Below are 16,099 nucleotides of genomic sequence, written 5' to 3' on the forward strand. Positions count from 1 at the left end.
GGACAGCCCTGTGCAATTTCCCTCCTCTAATAGGTACTTCCACAGCCATTTCTATAGTCCTGAGAAGTGACAGGATTAAAGAATGGCTGCTGCATTCGGCAGAGGCAGGGCAGAAAGAGAGGGCAAAAATATTTGGGGTAATTATGGGGAAATCAAGCACACTGCCGCAGTCGCATCTCAGCCAGGCTCTCACACGCATCACCGCTGCGGATTGAATCCAAAGCTTTTTACTCTTCTCTCTGCCTCGCTATCTTGCCGAGCTGATATTGCACTTTAGTTTAGAAAAACAGACTAGCAACGTTCTCTGAAGCTACGCTTTAGCACTTTGAAGCTTGTCTGCAACTTGAAAGCAGCTGAACTACAATGAAGCATTATGGAGGCTCATCCAAAGGCCAGATAAAAAGAGAATATTAACCAGCGTGCCATTCTGAGGTCAACACTTTGTACGAAACAAGAAGATTTGCCCATCTGACAATTTTTATTTCCATTCATTATTTTGAAATATGCCTGGTGGGTATTTACAGGAATAGTTCATTTAAAAAATGTAATTCTGTCATTATGTACTCACCCTCATGCTCCAAACCTCCCCCCGCAAACCTGTATAACTTTATATATATATATATATATATATATATATATATATATATATATATATATATATATATATATATATATATATATTAATATTTAATTATTTTATTTTATTTATTTTTTCCTGTGGAACACAAAAGAAAATGTTTAACAGGATTTCTAAGCTTCTGCACTGCAAATAATAGTAATAATAATAATAATAATAATAATAATAATAATAATTTATCTGCCTGTTATTTAATTTTATTTGTATTTTAAAATTGTTAAAGGGATAGTTCACCCAAAAATACTCATTATTTCCTCACCCTCAAGCCATACCAGATGTGTATGACTTTCTTTCTTCTGCTGAACACAAACAGAGATTTTTAGAAGACTGAATGGTAGCCAGAACTTTGAAGGTCCATAAAGCACATAAAGGCAGCATAAAAGTAATCCATATGACCCCAGTGGTTAAATCCATGTCTTCAGAAGTGGTGTGATAGGTGTGGGTGAGAAACAGATCAATATTTAAGTCCTTTTTTACTATAAATCACTTTCACTTTAACATTATTCTTTTTTTGTTTTTGCCAGTTCACATTCTTTTTGAATATCGCCACCTACTGGGCAGGGAGGAGAATTTATAGTAAAAAAGGACTTAAATATTGATCTGTTTCTCACCCACACCTATCATATCGCTTCTGAAGATATGGATTAAACCACTGGAGTCGTATGGATTACTTTTATGCTGCCTTTATGTGCTTTTTGGAGCTTCAAAGTTCTGGTCACCATTCACTTGCATTGTATGGACCTACAGAGTGGAAATATTCTTCTAAAAATCTTTGTTTGTGTTCAGGTGAAGAAAGAAAGTCACACATCTGGGATGGCATGAGGGTGAGGAAATGATGAGAGAATTTTCATTTTTGGGTGAACTAACCCTTTCAGAAATGGTTAAGAGTAGGGTTAAGGGATCTAAAATATCTATAAATAATAAAAATGTTTGTGATATAAAGGATTTGTAAACATTTGTTTATCTCTAAAGTTATTTCAGGGTCTATCCAAACATACAAAAATGTATGTTTAAATGTTATGTGCGAATAGCTATGAATAATGATAAGATCAAGTACACTTTTTGAGTTTCGCAATACCATACAATGTTGGAACGACATAGCGGTGAATAAATAATGACAAACTTTTTTTTTTTTTTTTTAGGTGATTTTTTCCTTTAAAAGAGGATGACAATGGTGAAGACAACCTGATCTTTGTTCCTGCACTAGTTTTATCTCTAAAACATCTCTCTGTAAAGAAATTGGAAAACAGGATGGGTCGCGACTGCAGATCCAATAAAACCCACAGTGAATGCTTTCTTGCTTTTATCTGTTCTCTTTCCTCGAGTGTTTTCTGATAACATTTCCCCCGACGATGACCTCTGATCTAGAAACAGCCACTCTTAAGACTCAATTATAATCCTTGCTCACTTTAAAGTCGAATGTAAATCTCGGTCGAAGGTTCACCTGTCACAGAGTAATTGCAAGTAGTGAGTATATCGAGAGACTTTTTGTGGAGAGGATACTTGACGCTGCTTTAGTATGCTGAGTCACGCTTGTTCTCTCTGCTACATTAAACAGACTCCAACCGACCGAACATCTCCAAACCTGCCAGCGGAAAAATAACAGACATAAGAGGAAACCATTAACATTCAGATGCAGAGATCTGGGATTATAAATTATCAAAGCGGTATCAAGTTCAACTAATGAGTGTTGGTCACTCAGACGTTAGGCACCTTAAGGGGCGTTCACAAGCACAATGATTTGCAGTGACAAGTCGAGCAGAGATTTGCAGAGAACGGAAGTCATTAATTTTCAGTGAAGGTTGGCAATCTGATGAGACATGAGCGAAAGCGACCGTTGGCGATGCGGCAAAGTTAAGAAGACTTCAACTGTATGCAAATGAGCAGCAATGTGTTGTGATGTTAACCAATGGGAGTGAAGACAGTGATCTGCTGCATGATGCAGTTAGATGCAAACAATCAAGTAGGATGATGCTTACTAGCACCCAACAGTACAGAGACTGGCCGATCACTTACTTATTCTTGAGATATGGGATACAAGATCCACAACTTTACCTGCCAGTACTTGATAAACAGTAATGTTTCTACTTTCAAATGAATCAGAGATGATCACTAGAGTGTACTTGACAGAAATTGTGCCATTTCAGCTGACTTTCTTTTTATTTTATCAAAATGATATTACATTATCACTTACTACCTGCTAATTCAATTCTTTTTATATATTACAATATACCAGGAGTCGGCAACGCAGAGGGATAATCACTGGCACGCCAGCACCGGCGAGAGTGGAGTAGACTATTTTGTTTAAATTAAATTCCACACCTGCATCCCAATCTACATCTTGATGTAATCCTTCGTCATGATCACGTAGCGTGTTTCCATGAGCTGAATGGGAGGCTAAACCAAAAGTTAAAATGTGATGGGACTGCAGTATACCCAACAGACTCATGCAGCGCATGCAAGCCATTCCCGCATCACGAGCCGGCAGCGCTTCTCTTTCGGATAATTGCGCGCGTAAACGCTGCACGGATGACAGCCTACATTCCGTGTTTCATTTGTTTCTTTATGCTTTCAGAACAACACGTCATGTAATAAGGAAAACACCACTATTAATCCTTGAGATTTTGGAGCTTCAATGCTTTGGTCACCATTCACTTGCATTGTATGGACCCACAGAGCTGAAATATTCTTCTAAAAATCTTCATTTGTGTTCTGCAGAAGAAAGACAGTCATACACATCTGGGATGGCATGAGGGTGACTAAATGATGAGAGAATTGTCATTTTGGGGAGAACTGTCCCTTTAAAGGTTTAGGGTTTGGATACGATATTACACTTTACAGTAATGTTTAGGTTTGGGGTTTGGATCAGGGGTTACATTTACGATAAATAATCAGAACACAACTTTAAAATCCTGCTGTTCCTTTTCCTTCCGTGGTACACAACATTAAATGTAGTACGTTTTGTACGAGCCAACTCCACTATCTACTATAGTACTATTTCGCCATTTCGAATTATTCTTACGACTTGTCATGAGGTTGGGTTGTTACTACTGTGTCCTGACGGAAGGAGGAGGTCAGTTTTATTACAGGATATAACAGTATATCAGTAATAATAATAAAAATATTTAGCTAATCAAAGGTCCTCTTTCCATATTTTAGCTGCTATGAGGTCAACAAGGTCAAACAGACACTGGTGAGATTTCTAGTTATACACTGTATATAGTTTTATATGTGTACTTTTAAGTAATTATGCTTATATTTTCTATCACAAACATGATATGTCATTGTCAACTCTGTTGTCATCATCTTATGACATTGTCTCATTGTCAAAAAGAGATTTTTAATAATTTTCTTCATTTTAAGTAGGTCCTGTGTTAGTAGCTAGAAAAACCAAAATGTCTACTGCATTTAAAATGTGTGCGATATGCTTATTTTTTCAACACCGTCAGCTGTGAATTAATTAGTTGCATTTTATTATTTGCAATTAACAGTGTTTTTCCCCACTGTCCGCAACAGTATCAGAACAGACCTGCAGTTTCAGAAATGTAGAGGGCTCGAGGCAAAAATGGCACTTAGACAAAAAAAATAAAAAAATGCCCCAAATATTTAAATTGTGGGGGCAAAAAATGCTAAAGTTTGATTATATTTTCAGTAACACTTTACACCATTGTCCTTTTTTATATATTATTAAATGTATTAGACATCATGAAGTAATTAACAATTAGTTATTAACAGCATTTATTAATCTTACACTAGTTGATGTTAATTAATCAAATTCAATTGTTCATTGTTAGTTCAGAATGCATTTCCTAATGTTAACGTATGCAACTAAAATTTCTTTTCTCCCCAATTTGGAATGCACAATTCCCAAGTCCTCGTAGTATTGTATTGACTTGCCTCAATCCGGGTGGTGGAGGACGAATCTCAGTTGCCACCACGTCTGAGACCGTCCATCCGCGCATCTTATCATGTGGCTTGTTGAGCGTGTTACCACGGAGACATAGAGTGTGTGGAGGCTCACGCTATTCTATGTGGCATCCATGCACAACTCACCACGCACGAGAACCACATTATAGCGACCACGAGGAGGATACCCCATATGACTCTACCCTCCCTAGCAACCGGGCCAATTTGGTTGCTTAGGAGACCTGACTGGAGTCACTCAGCACGACCTGGATTCAAACTTGTGACTCCAGGGGTGGTAGTCAGCGTCATTACTGGCTGAGCTACCCAGGCCACCAACGTATACAACTTTTAATAAAACATGCATTAATGTATGTATAAATTAATACTAAACAAGATTTATAAGTGCTGTAATAGTATTGTTCATTGTTAGTTCATGTTAAATAATGTAGTTAACTAATGTCAACCTTATCGTTAAGTGTTACCATACTTTCTTATATTCCATTTTTGGCCTATCTAGTTTAATATTGGTTTGAAGTATTCAACATATTTGAAATGCAAGATGCGGTTTTTAAAATGGTTAAAAAAATGCTCTCATAAAAGTAAAAAATGCTGATTGAAATCAATTTAAGTGGGCAAATGTCGCCCCTCATTAAAAATGTAATGTCTGACATTGCTTGTGTTGACCCACCTCTTGAAAACCACCACTTGAAACTTTTGGAAGAGGCTTAAGAAGAAGACGTCACCTTTATCTGGAGGCTAGTTTATCTTTTATCTTTTCAAAGACAAAGGAGTGGCTCAATCCACAGCTGCAAATTTATAGAATATGGAAACAATCCTTCCTCAGAATTAAGAGAACAGATGAAAGGTTTTATTCCTGCACATTTCAAAAGCCTCAGCAGTGGCAGACATGCACTAATACCTTAATTCTACAGACACTACAAGAGACACACATGGAACATCTTCACATGGTCTTTTATTTTCCAGCAGGCTGGCAGATGCTCACCACTACATTTGGGGAAAAGGTTTGACGGTGAGGTGAAATTGCACCAGCTGGCAAGCTCTACCTCTTCTTACCCTACAGGTTGCCGTTGTTTATTAATAATCCCAGCGGTCTCCGCTGGCAACGGCGATGGCGAAGCAGCTGGTGGGCCTCAAACGAACATGGGCGTGAGCCGGCGAGATTTTCTCTGCCCCTGTCACAAGTGTTTCCCTCCACAGTCTAACAGTCAGGGGACCGCCTAGCTCCACGGTCGCCTTTCATTCAGTCCTTTAATTACATAATTGTATGAATTATTGAGGTTAATCGCTGCAAATGACCATGGCTTTTAATAATTTATGAAGATCAGGCGAAAACAGTCATCGGGAACCCATCCCCCCCCCCCCCATGCAGGGCCACACACTTCCCTTCAAAGAGCCCTGTAATCAAAACGTAAAAGATTTCCTACAGCAGTGATATTTGCATAAAGCAGCTGGTTTAAAGAGCTTAGTTTCACTTCTGCATTTTTAAAGTATGAAATGTATTTGGTTTATAAACGTTACAATCTGTAGAACTGTGTCGATACAATAATTTTTCAATATATCACAATTATTTTTCTACTGCAAACATTATTATTTTTTTTTTTGGGGGGGGGGGGATTTTTCCCCTTTTTCTCCCAATTTGGAATGCCCAATTCCCAATGCGCTCTAAGTCCTCGTGGTCGTGGTGATCACCTCGTGGTGATTTGCCTCAGTCCGGGTGGCGGAGGACGAATCCCAGTTGCCTCCGCGTCTGAGACAGTCAACCCGCGCATCTTAGCGCGTTGCCATGGAGACATAGCACGTTTGGAGGCTTCACGCCATCCACCGCGGCAACCACGCTCAATTCACCACGCGCCCCACCAAGAACAAACCACATTATAGCGACCACGAGGAGGTTACCCCATGTGACTCTACCCTCCCTAGCAACTGGGCCAATTTGGTTGCGTAGGAGACCTGGCTGGAGTCACTCAGCACGCCCTGGGATTCAAACTAGCGAACTCCAGGGGTGGTAGCCAGCGTATTTTACCACTGAGCTACTCAGGCCCCCCTACTGCAAACATTATTAAATACACTGCATCTTTTGAGACCCAGCACATATAACAATCTCAAATGGATCTACAAAATGTACTCCCCGAGTGTAGTGTCAGAAAAGCGCTATATAAATGTAACATTTCTACTCAATTTGAAAATAATAGAGTAGAATATATTCTGTTATATTTTGATGTTTGGTTTTTATTAAAGGGATGATGCAACATATGATAGAACGGGATTCATTGCTTCCACACTGACATTTTATGAGACGCAACTGGCAATCAAACACATATCGATCTACAGATAACACTTAAGGTACACACAGGGCCGTATTAAGGTACTCCGCGGCCCCGGGGCTTAACTTTTCGCTGGACCTCTGTCAGCCATCAGAGTGGGGGGGGGCACACCTTCTCTGTGATTCCATTAGGATCTCCTGCTGAACGAACATCAACGGGGGACAATACAGTGGAGGATGCCATTCTCAAATGTCAGAGAAAATGTACTACGTATTTTTGAATCCTGTCTGCTTACACTAATATCAACTCTATGAAGCTCCTCATAAAATAAACCTTGTATCTAGCACTTACATTTAACATTAATGATATGGTATTTTCCACTTCCATTCCATACCACTGAGCTCTATTTTTTAATCTAAAGTGTCATTTGATACATAACTGCAAAGATCAGATCTCTACAAAGAATTTTACACAATCATTAAATATTTCCTCCGGCTTTTCTCGTACTGTAGATATATTTCAGATAGTTTATTAAATGATATGAAACCAAAGACAAAGGCAGTATTGCAGTCAGAGTGGGCACTTTCATTACAGCTAATGTACTTAATAGCCTAATCAAAAACTGCCCACAACAATCTAGTTACAGTTCTCAGAGGCTGCTCAGATATGAGCAAATACGTTTCAAATACAATTATTTTTCACAATGTCACAGGGTCATTTTATATATAACATGATGAGCCAATGCAATCTCAGTAAAATGCCCTCGTACTGTCTAAGAAATTATGAGGGACATTATAAAAAATGTAGATGGGCTATTAAGAAAATAAATACAAGCAATTATCAAAAGCAATAAACAGCAGAGCCCCTACAGACGTGAAGGCTTTTCATTATTACCTTTAAATTGGCTTCCATTTCCAAAATCCAATTTAACAGCAGTTCAGCATTGGCTACAACAGAATAATTGCTTGAAGGTTTATCCCTGAAAAGCATGTTAGTTAAATGTAAAGTGTTCCCCTATCTTATTCTTTTGATCCCAAAATTTCTAATGCAAATTTGGTTAGCCTTTGCAAGCACTGAAAAGAGAAAATGTTTTAGACAAATGTAACAGAGCTATTTAAATACTCCAATACTAATGCGAAGATGACACTAATTTCCCATATAGCAAAAATGAAAAGATCCAGCATGTAGCAGACATTAGCTCGGTTTCAAAACCTAGAGCTACCAACTTAGACAAATTTGAAGATAGCGTCACATGTATCCCTCACGAAGAATGCAAGCTCAAAAATGAATCCAGGATGGCAGTCGAGTCCAGATAAAGTTGATTAAAAATATACTTGTTTCTCATTCAATCCTGAACGTATTGTTAAAATAGTTCACTCTAATTAACATGCACTATTGTATATATGTGCTATGTATTTCTTGTGCTTCTCTGAGTATTACGCAGCTAGAGAAAATGTATTATATTTAGTAGCGACCAGCTGAGGCAATTGTAACATACAATATGACTTCAATCAAAAACAAGCTAGAGTGCTGATACTCAAGAAGCACATACTGAGTAGTATGCACATACAATTTGAGAGAAATTATCCACAAATTACTGATGGTAAACTATGGTAGTATCTATTTTATCGGTAAAACTTCACATTTATGTTCCCTTTGTTAAGGGTTTAAAAAGGGGTTCATTAATAACTAATAATTCATTCTTAAATTAATTACAAAACATTTATATGCAGTTATATCAACATGAATACGTTTTTATGCTCATTCACAGAGTATAATAAACCCTGATGACCATTAAACCATCCTAAACTTTATGTATTTCTTGTGCTTCTCTGAGTATTAGCCTAGCAACATGCTAACGCCATATTTTTGGAATCAATAGAGCTCAACAGTCTGGTTCCGGAAGTAAAAATACCTTTAATTTTCATAATTTTTAACGATAACTTATAAATCTTTAAAGACAGACATACGGTGAGCTCCAAGGTTGTTAATTGATGGTAAATGCTTCTGTTGAAGCCATCGGTCCATATCATTGTTTCAAAATCATGTTTAATAGCAGAATTCCTTGTGAAGAACTGCACTACCCATTATCCTGAAGAGAAAGATCCACCAATCAGAGAATCAGAAAAAAAAAAAAAAAAACACAGCAAAAGAGTTCTGCAGCGACTGCCCACACTCCCATGACACACTGTAAATGATGCAATTGATTTGATCTCCTTAGACTCTCAAACTACTTACAAATATCTAAATATTTTGTTATAAAATTTAAATATATATTTTTTTCTATACTTTTATTACATGGATTTCTAGAATACTCTATTCTGGTTGGTCAATTGGGCCATCAAGTGGTCTGATATTTCTGATATAAAGTGATATCAGACCGGTCATCCAGGGATTCTGAGTCATCTTTCCTATTCCTTTATCACTCTGTGACCTCTCCAAGTAAGCTTATAAAATAAATAGACATAGAATATTGATTTGAGTTTAAATTATTTATTAACATCTTTGAATCAATAGTTTTGGGGCCTGGGTAGCTCAGCGAGTACTGACGCTGACTATCACCCCTGGAGTCGCGAGTTTGAATCCAGGGTGTGCTGAGTGACTCCAGCCAGGTCACCTAAGCAACCAAATTGGCCCGGTTGCTAGGGAGGGTAGAGTCACATGGGGTAACCTCCTCGTAGTCACGATTAGTGGTTCTCACTCTCAATGGGGTGCGTGGTAAATTGTGCGTGGATTGCGGAGAATAGCATGAGCCTCCACATGTTGTGAATCTCCGCGGTGTCATGCACAGCAAGCCACATGATAAGATGCGCAGATTGAATGTCTCAGAAGCGGAGGCAACTGAGACATGTCCTCTGCCACCCAGATTGAGGTGAGTAACCGTGCCACCATGAGGACCTACTAAGTAGTGGGAATTGGGCATTCCAAATTGGGAGAAAAGGGGATAAAAACCAATTTTTTAAAAAGTTTTATCATTTTCAATTGTTTTTCATTCGATTATGTTATTCGCGATGCTTCATGGGATTTTAGTTTAGTCCTTCATTAGAGGTTAAGTACACAGTCTTGTCTTTTTTTATCGATTTTCAAATACTTTCCTGCTTCAAACTAACCTTTTGTTCTGTTGTGATTCACCTTGGAGCTGGTTGGTTTGGTTCATGACTAACAACTCTTTCATCTGGAAGCATGATGGCTGAAAAAGTGGGCGAGCACTGTTGCTCTCGATTTTGAGCTGAGACTCTCATGTGCTTTACATGAGGAGAAACCTATGTTGAACGTTCCTATTGAATCACTTCTGAGATTCAATTTGGGTAAGGATACTGCCTTAGAGGACAGCTGCCTATGTAGTCAGTAGACAGCAAAGCAGCTTAATAGGTTTGGGAACAGAGCTGTACATTAGAAGTCACTTATATCCATGAGTTCGATCAATTTGTACATGTTGCTATTAAAGACCTGAGCACCATAACTACAGCTCTGTAATGAACATTAAAAACATTAAAGATAAATCATATAATAAAGTTTGCTCTACAGTTATGTATAAGTCCTGTAAAGAGTGTCACAATCAATTCAGCGTCTGTTGATAAAGACAGTAGATCTATTTTACTGCCATTTTATTATGCAACTCCAGAATCTCTCTAAAGGAGGATGTGTAATATTTGACCAATAAATGTTCGATTCAGATGTCTATGTTAATGTTACAAGGCTGAAATGAATTCTGCAAGCGAGATCAATTGATCCAGCGGTTTTCATTTAATGTCCCCTAAGCAGATTTCATATTAGCATAGCAGGATTATTATCAGCGGGCTAATTTTAGCAGCATCCTAATTTCGGTTAACACAAGGTGTTCTGAGATTACCGCAAATGCCTGAAACCCAGAGATTGACTTTTTGCCATGCTTTGCAATTATTAGATCCCACAGAGAGAGCTGCTCGTATTATCTACTTAAAGTCTTGAATTAATCAGAACACCAGAGACATTCTCGCCTCTGTGATAGTGTAATGACGTGCAGCACTAGTCAGGAGTTATGACATTTTTTGGCAATAAAAGGGCTCAAAGTTTAGCATGAAATTCATGAGAGAGCTCTGGATAATACCGACCAACATAATCTGCATATTTACATTTTGGCCTCTTACATCTTATATTTAGTAGCGGCCTGGTAGTACTGATGGTAAACTACGATAGTATCTGTTTTGGTGGTAATACTTCACAGTAATGTCCCCTTAGTTAAGAATTTATAAAGGGGTTCATTAATGACTAATAAGTCATTTATAAATGCATTATACATAATTTATATGCAGTTATATCAACATGAATAAGTCTTCATGCTTATATAATAATGCCTGATGATCATTAAACCATCCTGAACATCATGTACAGGTTTATAATATTGGCAATTCCTTGAAATGTGTCCGCTTTACATTAAGATATATTTTCATAGGTTACTAATGTTGAATAAATGTTATTAAGCATTTATAACACGTGAGGTAAAACGACTCACTATTTGGCAAGTATTGCATGAAAGTCTCCACTTTTTTTTCATGTAATTATAACCGCATATCAATGATTTATACTGCATTCATAAATGGCTTATTAGTCATTATTAAACATCTTTATAAACCCTCAAGAAAGTTAACATTAAAGGATTAAGTTTTTTACATTTATTTTTTTAAGAGGGTTCATTAATGAGTAATAAGTCATTTCCAAATGCATTATAAATAACTGATAGGCAGTTATACCAACATGAATAAAAAGGGCAACTTTCATGAAATATTTGCCAAAATGTGAGCGTTTTAACTAAAATCTTGTAAATTCTTAATAAATACACTTATTCATACTTATACCAATACTAAATAGTTTTAATACTAAAACATAAATTTATGTCACTATGCAGCAAAAGACTATTATGGTGAGATTAAATGGAAGGATTATGCCACTTTGTGTTTATATTCATTACTGTAATGTTTTGACTCACTTGTGTTCCCAGTCTCAACTTACTTAATCTTCTGTAAAAACACTTTTCAGATCTCCGTGCTTATTCACAGCATATATCATATAATAAAGCCTGATGAACATTAAACCATACTGAACTTTAAGTAAAGTGTTAAAATACTGAATATTAAATTCCAACATTCCTCAAGACCTTTCACATGTGTCATTAATAGCCAATTGAATATTTATAAATCAGAACTGATGAATGTATTTAAACACATGAAAGGGGCAAGCCATCTATACAAAACTACTCAGTGTGTCATTTTGATGACATTAAAGAACCACACAATAAACAAACCTGCGTTCCATCTAACTGCACCTCAGGAGCTGTTTTTCCTGAGAACTAGAACGCCAAGTTCCCCAGCTGCACCCTTTTACATCGCAGCCAATGCCACTGCTGCCAGCGTCACACACTGCTTATTATTCCCTCTGCCAAAGACGCCTCGCACTTGAGATTCTCATCTTGGTCTGCGTGTAGACCGACCATTTTCGCCTCCATGTCTGTGGTCGGAGACAGGCTGAGAGACTAGTTCCCTCTGATCCATTAGCTCTGAATTGACCAGCTCTATTATTTGCCTTTGTGAATGATGGTTAGAGCAGGTACCAGTCAATCGACCACGCAGGTGCGACGGTGGTGAGTGTTATGCTGCAGAGTGCACCTGGGCTGTTGTGAAGGGCTGGTTCATGTGGGGTGTAAAGTTGCAGGTTTTTGCCTGGAGCTTCTGCTGACATTTTCAAACAGTCACAAGTGCAGCTTGTTTGTGCTTATGGGTAATTGGACATTAATGTGTATCTGGGTTAGCGTGCATTTATTGCGAGAGTGAGCAAATAAGAACATTGAGAGTTGATTGCATTGCTGAGATAATGCAAACTGATTTTTATTTTCCTGTTAGTGCTAAAAACAAAATTGATTGCATTATAATATGTACTTGAAAAAAATAACCCTACTGTAGCACTTATTGGGGTAACACTTTATATTGATGTTCCCTTTGTTAAGGGTTTATAAAGGGATTCAGTAATGCCCAATAACTCATTTACAAATGCATTATAAATCATTGATATGTGGCTATAACAGCATGAATAAAAAAGGCAACTGTCATGCAGCACTTACCAAACAGTGAGCCATTTTACCTCACATTATATATGCTTAATAACACTTATTCAACATTAGAAACCTACGTACATAAAGTTCAGTATGGTTTAATTTTCATCAGTCTTTATTATACTGTATGATATCTGCTGTGAATGAGCATGAACATCTGAAAAGTGTTTTGCAGAGGACTTTAAGTAAGTTATAACAGCACTCGGAGTAGCACAATTCTTAACGTGACAAGTCAAGACATTTCAGTAATAATATAAACACACATAATACCTTCTTTTAATCTCACTATAACAGTCTATTTTTACTGCATTGTGAAATAAATTAACATTAATTAGGGCATTTTATGTTTTTGATGAATATATGTATGAACAAGTTTATTTATTAAGCATTTATAACATGTAAGTTAAAATGCACACAGTTTGGAAAGTATTGCATGAAAGTCACCCTTTTTATTCATGTTGTTATAACTGCATATTCTTGATTTATAAGGCATTGGTAAATTACATATTAGTCATTAATGAATCCCTTCATAAACCCTTAACAAAGAAAGCGATGTTAAGTGTTACTGTCGTTTCAAACAGAGATTCAAAGAAGGCCACAAACAACAGCTACAGTTAGAGCATACATGCGGACTAATCATTCAAATTGATGGTACATCATAATTTTGCATAATACACCCAGATGAAAAGTGCATAGTGACTACATTTGATTCACTGCGCCAGTAATAGGATGCATCCCGGAAAAACTCTTTGGAACTCTCAGCAGCACCATTTGCTTTGTGTCCATCATAATCACTCAATTACCAAAAGCTTCAAAGTCAAATTTGACATCAAGCGCAAAAGTGCGAGAGCTCCCCCAACAGTTAAACATGAGAAACACATTTGCACGACTTCACCTCCAGCTTTGAGCTTCATCAATGCCCTCAAAAGCTGCTTGTGCCACACAGCCACGAATATGTGCCCTCTTTTCACCAGCTCCATGCTCTTCAGCGCCACAGAACTGAATTTAATGTCACTGTAAACACTTCAAATCAATCTACATCAAATCACCAGGGTAATGCAGGCCTGTGTTGCTAGAATTAGAGGTTGTTTTTGTTTTGAACCACAGTATGTGCATGTTTACTGACTTTGCAGTTGCAGCAGGAAATATATAAAGGTGGAAAATGTGTTTATTTAAGTGTATGAGATTGTTTTACTGGATATTTTGTGTTTATGCTCAGTGAGAAGAGTCAATTGCAAAACTCAATGATTAATTTTGCCTCTCTAAACACATATGGTGTCATACTCTTAATTGTGATGATACTTTGTTTGTGTCATCAATGTGGCCATGGCTGTGAGTTGACTCAGCAAAGACATAAAAACACCACACACCCTCACACACACACACACACACACACACACACACACTCTCACACACACCACAACTCCAGATCAGTCCACATCTAAACTTGAACACAGGAGTATTTCTGCATGCAAAGAAGGTGAAGAGACCAGGAGCATGAAAACAAATCTGACACGCAGCAGTATTTTATTATTATTATTATTATTATTATTATTATTATTATTACCATTCATCCGTGTCTTTACTCAAATTTGGGAGTGAACATGGAACATCTGCAGTCCAGTCCCGTACCTCTATTCGCAAATCCATGCAGAAGGCACTCTCAATTCCAAAATAACATAATTTACTGCCTTAAAATGCGACATTTCTCCGCACAACCCCGTGAAGGAGCTCAACTGAAACTGAAGTGATGCGTTTAAAACATTCAGTTTCACATGAGTCCAGTGCGCCATCACTAACACCCATCAGAACAGCCCGCTTTTTAAAAGCTCCGTATTCTTCCCGAAGATCCGAACGAGCGATCGCACTCACCTGAATCGGATTCTCCCGTGTGTCGGGGCTTTAAAGTTGTGCTGAGGCTCCGGGTCCGGCTGCGGGGCTCATGCTGCGCTCTCGGGCTCTGGTTCGGGCTTTCGGACGGGTTAGCGATTCCTCTCATGCTCAAGAGGGAGAAATCCGGCGGTTCGGTTCGGTGAGCAGCATTTGAGAAACACTGGACGTGTAAAATGAGCGTCAGGCACAACAGATGCGGAGGAAATATCCGACAGTGGTGCAGCAGCTCAGAATGGAGAGAGAGAAAGAGAGAGAGAGAGAGAGAGAGAGAGAGAGAGAGAGAGGGGGAGTCCGTTTGGTGCTGAGGAGAGAAACGAGGAGGCGCCGAGTATCAGTGGAGGGGATTGTAGAGGAGGTGATGGCAGACAGAAAGGGGAGTGACTCAATCGCATCCAATGTTTGAAGGAGAGAGAGAGAGAGAGAGAGAGAGAGAGAGAGAGAGAGAGAGAGAGAGAGAGACTGTATATGTATTTAAATATTATTGATATTATTTATTATATTTTAATGTATAATTTTATTATATATAGTATTATATATATATATATATATATAGTATTAATATATAGTATTTTACTATATTTTATTATTATAAGATAATAGAATTAAATTTTTAACTGTATTATTTTATAATTATTTTTATTTTATAATTGTATATATATATATATATATCGATCAGCCACAACATTAAAACCACCTGCCTAATATTATGTAGGTCCCCCTCGTGCTGCCAAAACAGCACCAACCCGCATCTCAGAATAACATTCAGAGGTGATATTCTTCTCACCACAATTGTACAGAGCAGTTATCTGTTACCGTAGACTTTGTCAGTTTAAACCAGTCTGGCCATTTTCTGTTGACCTCTCTCATTAACAAGGCATATGTATATATGTGTATATATATATATATATATATATATATATATATATATATATATATATATACACCATGCCAATAAATCCACTTGAATCTGAATTGAGACAGAGAGACTATCTTTATTTCTAGTATTTTATTATTTTTAATTATACAAAAATATAATTTTGATTAATATAGTTTATCGTCCTTAGTGCATTTTTGTTTTCCTTTTTTTTTTTTTTTTTTTTTTTTTTTTTGTAATGCATAATAAACAGCAAAAGAAGAAAAAAAAGAAAAAATCTAGAGCAAATAGCACATATGTGGACAGCGGTACTAAGTTGTTAAATTTTATATAATACCAATCAATAGAGTCAGATTTCTTTTTTTCTTTTTTTTTTTTTCTTTTTTACTTTGGAAGCAAAATCTTAATGTTCTCTC

At 37.3% G+C, this 16,099-nt stretch overlaps 1 protein-coding gene across 1 annotated transcript in view; it reads right to left on the bottom strand.

The window, feature by feature from the left end:
* Positions 1–15,101, bottom strand: part of LOC127426084 (BMP/retinoic acid-inducible neural-specific protein 1) — a 254,315-nt gene extending 239,214 nt beyond the window's left edge. Inside the window, exon 1 of the mRNA XM_051672601.1 lies at positions 14,789–15,101. The gene's annotated coding sequence lies outside the window, so the exon portion shown is untranslated. The remainder of the gene's footprint in view (positions 1–14,788) is intronic.
* Positions 15,102–16,099: the final 998 nt, after the last annotated feature.

Source organism: Myxocyprinus asiaticus, chromosome 3 (assembly GCF_019703515.2).
Source record: "Myxocyprinus asiaticus isolate MX2 ecotype Aquarium Trade chromosome 3, UBuf_Myxa_2, whole genome shotgun sequence".
Classification (NCBI taxonomy): domain Eukaryota; kingdom Metazoa; phylum Chordata; class Actinopteri; order Cypriniformes; family Catostomidae; genus Myxocyprinus; species Myxocyprinus asiaticus.